This window comes from Callorhinus ursinus, unplaced genomic scaffold (genome assembly GCF_003265705.2).
Source record: "Callorhinus ursinus isolate GAN/ISIS: 27379988/994484 unplaced genomic scaffold, GSC_fseal_2.0 scaffold64, whole genome shotgun sequence".
Classification (NCBI taxonomy): Eukaryota; Metazoa; Chordata; class Mammalia; order Carnivora; family Otariidae; genus Callorhinus; species Callorhinus ursinus.
The window spans coordinates 2,895,006-2,899,092 of record NW_027397126.1 but is presented as its reverse complement, the minus strand read 5'-3'; the positions used below and the strand labels follow the sequence as shown (position 1 = coordinate 2,899,092).

The 4,087-nt window shown below is 35.4% G+C and overlaps 1 non-coding gene across 1 annotated transcript; it reads right to left on the bottom strand.

Moving 5' to 3' along the window:
* Positions 1-3,569: 3,569 nt before the first annotated feature.
* On the bottom strand, positions 3,570-3,676 carry LOC112815555 (U6 spliceosomal RNA). The gene has a single exon (XR_003206015.1). It is a non-coding gene; the product is annotated as a U6 spliceosomal RNA (small nuclear RNA).
* Between the last annotated feature and the right edge of the window lie 411 nt (positions 3,677-4,087).

Sequence of the window (4,087 nt, the reverse complement as noted above, 5' to 3'; positions counted from 1 at the left end):
CTGATTGACTTATTTCACTCAGCATAACACCCTCCAGTTCCATCCACGTCGTTGCAAATGGCAAGATCTCATTCCTTTTGATGGCTGCATAATATTCCATTGTGTATATATACCACATCTTCTTTATCCATTCATCTGTCGATGGACATCTTGGCTCTTTCCACAGTTTGTTAGCCAATTATTTTAATAATGTCCTATATAGCTAATGTTTTGCCCGGTATAGGATATAGTTCAGGATCATGCATTGCACTTAGCTGCCATGTGAATTAAATCTCCTTTATTATTTTTTAATTGAGGTACAGTCATTATACAACATATTAATTTCACATATACAACATGATTTGGTAACTGTGTATATTATGAAATGATCAACTCAGTAAGTCTGTTTAACATTACATATCACACATAGTTTTAGAATTTGTTTTTCGTGTGATGAGAACTTTTGAGATCTACTCCCAGTGATTTCCAAATACGCAATACACTATTATTAACTAGTCACCATGCTGTACATCTACATGGCTTACTTATTTTATAACTGGAAGTTTGTGTCTTTTGATTCCCTTTGCCCATTTTACCCATTCCTTGCCTCGGCAACCACCAGTCTGTTCTATCTATGAGCTCAGTTGGAGTCCACATATAAGTGAGATCATATAGTATTTGTCTTTCTCCGTCTGACTAACTTCACTTAGCATGTTGCCCTCTAGGTCCATCCATGTTGTCACAAATGGCCAGATAGCATTCTTTTTTAATGGCTGGATAGTATTCCATTGTGTATATATATATATACACACCACATTTTATCTATTCATCCGCTGATGGCCACTTAGGTTATTTTCATGTCTAGGCTATTGTAAATAATGCTGCAGTGCACATGAGTGTGCAGATATCTTTTTGAATTAGTATTTTAGTTTTCTTTGGATAAATACCTAGAAGTGGATTTGGTGGATTGCATGGTAGTTATGCTTTTAATTTTTTGAGGAGCCTCCATACTGTTTTCCATAGTGGCTGCACCAATTTACATTCCCACCAACAGTGCACGAGGGTTCCTTTATCTCCACATCCTCACCGACCCTTGTAATATCTCACTGTGGTCTTGATTTGCATTTCCCTGATGGGATTTGATCTCTTTTAATCTGGAATAGTTCCTCAGCCTCTCTTTTCTTCTTTGATCTTGACATTATTGAAGAGTATATGGCAGTTATTTTTTAGATTGTCTCTCAATGATTTTTTCTCAAGTTTCTTCATGATTAGATTCAAGTTATATATTTTTGGCAAAAATACCACAAAAGTGATATTATGTCTTTCTCTTCATTGTGTCATTTTGATGCTACTGTAAATGGAGTTGTCTTTTTTTTTTTTAAGACTTTATTTATTTGACAGAGAGAGACACAGTGAGAGAGGGAACACAAGCAGGGGGAGTGGGAGAGGGAGAAGCAGGCTCCCAGCTGAGCAGGGAACCCGATGTGGGGCTCGATCCCAGGACCCTGAGATCATGACCTGAGCTGAAGGCAGATGCTTAACGACTGAGCCACCCAGGTGCCCCTGAAGTTGTCTTTTTAAATTTCACTTTCAAGTATTTCCTTTTAGTATATAGAAATATAATTGATTTTTGTATATTGATGTCATATTCTTATACTTATTAGTTCTAGTAATTGTTTTGGAAATTCTTTATAATTTTCTATATAAATGATAATGGCAACTACAAATAACAAATAGAGATTAATTTCTTCTTTTCCAATCTTTGTATCTTTTTTTCCTTGCTATATAAGATCATCTACTAAATAAAAATGACAAGAATGGATACCCTTACCTTATTATGAAGACAGGGTAAAAGAGTAGCTGTAGTTTTTTTGAGGATAAACTTTATAAGATCAAGGAAATGCCCCTCTATTCCTAGTTTTCTGGTGGTGTTATTATGAAAGGGTGTTTAATTTTGTCAAGAAACTTTCTGCATTAATTGAGGTATGTTTCTTATTTTTAGTTAATGTTGGCTGACATTGGTTTTTATTTATTTAAAGATTTAAAGATTTTATTTATTTGAGAGAGAGAGCACATGCGCACGGGAGGGGGGATGAGGGGGTGGGGGCAGAGGGAGAAGCTGCTGAGCAGGGAGCCCGATGTGGGACTCGATCCCAGGACTCCGGGATCATGACCTGAGCCGAAGGCAGACACTTGACGACTGAGCCACCCAGGCACCCCTGGTTTTTATTTATTTAATTTTATTTTTCAGTAATCTCTACACTCAATATGGGGCTCAAACCCACAATCCTGAGATCAAGAGTCACATGCTCTACCAACTGAGCCAGCCAGGCACCCTGACATCGATTGATTTATAAATGGTAATCCATCAATTGATTTATAAATGGTAATCCAACTTTGTACTTACGGGATAAGCTCTTCATGGTCCTGATGTATTATCCATTTTATGTCTCGACTGAATTGTCTTTGATAATACTTTGTTACAAAATTTTTGTTTGTTTTTATGAAGGATATTAAAATGTAGCTTTCTTTCCTTGTAATATTTCAGCTGGTTTTGTATCAGGGTAACACTAACCTCATTACCACCTCTTATATTTTTGAGAAGGGAGTGAATAGAAATGGTATTTTTTTTCTTTCTTTCTTTCTTTTTTTTTTTTTTTAAAGATTTTATTTATTTATTTGACAGAGAGAGAGACAGCAAGAGAGGGAATGCAAGCAGGGGAGTGGGAGAGGGAAGCTGGCTTCCTGCCAAGCAGGGAGCCTGATGCGGAGCTTGGTCCCAGAACCCTGGGATCATGACCTTAGCCGAAGGCAGACACTTAATGATGGAGCCACCCAGGCACCCCTTTTTTTTCTTTCTTAATTGTTTGTTGGAATTCACTAGTGAAGCCATCAGGGCCTAAAATTTTCTTTGTGGGAAAGTTCAACTCAACTTGTTAATAGATACAGGGATGATATTCAAATAATATATTGCTTCTTGGGTAAGCTTTGGTACTTTTGCATTTCAAGAACTTTGTTAATTTGGAGTTGCTAAATTGTGGGGTATGAAACTGTTCATGAAAATCTTTTTATCCTTTAATTGACTGTAGGGTCTATATTGATGTCCCCTCTCTTATTCCTGATATTGGTATTTTGTGTGTGTGTGTGTGTGTTTTCTATTTTTTTCTTACATTAAAAAAAAAAACAGCTTTTAGTTTCATTGATTTTTGTCTATTGGTTTTCTTTTTTCTATGTAATTGATTGATTTCTGCTTTATTCTATCTTCTTACTTCGGCTTAAATTTGCTCCTTTTTTTCAGTTTTTTTAAGGTAAGATTTTAGAGCATTGATATGAGATCCTCCGCCCACCCCAATATAAGCATTCAGTGCATGATATTTCTTTCTAAGTACTGCTTTAAGTGCATCCCCCAAATTTGGATGTTTTATGTATTTGGTTATATCCGTTCAAAATATTCTTTTTAATGCTGCGTTTCTTGGTTTTATTTGAAACTGCATATTTTTAGCATTTTATGGTGGGATTTTATACTCATCATTTATACAGATTACAAGGTTCTGCTTCAAGTCTTTAAAAAATTCGGCCCATGTGCAGCAAAAAATATGGAACGCTTCACGAATTTGCATGTCATCCTTCCACAGGGGCCATGCTAATCTTCTCTGTATCGTTCCAATTTCAGTATATGTGCTGCTGAAGCGAGCACCAGTTCAAAATATTTTTAAATATTTTCCCTCGATCCTTGATCCGTGGAATCATATGGAACCATATTTAGAGATGTTTGTTTAATTGTCAGATATTTGGAGATCTGCCAATATCTTTCCTGTACTGATTTCTAATTAAAAATTAATTGTGGGAATCATGGAACCCTACATCAATAAATAAATAAATAAAGCAGTAAAAAAATTTATTGTGGTTAGAGAATATTCTTTGTATCAGTTCAATCATTTAAAATTTATTTAGACTTACTTTTTGGCCCATTACATAGTATATATTGGTAAGTATTCCAAGTGTTCTTGAAAAGAATATTTATTCTATTATTTTTGGGTGGCGCATTCTGTAAGTGTTAATTAAGTCAAGTTGATTGACAGTATTGTCCCAGTATTTCATATTTTTA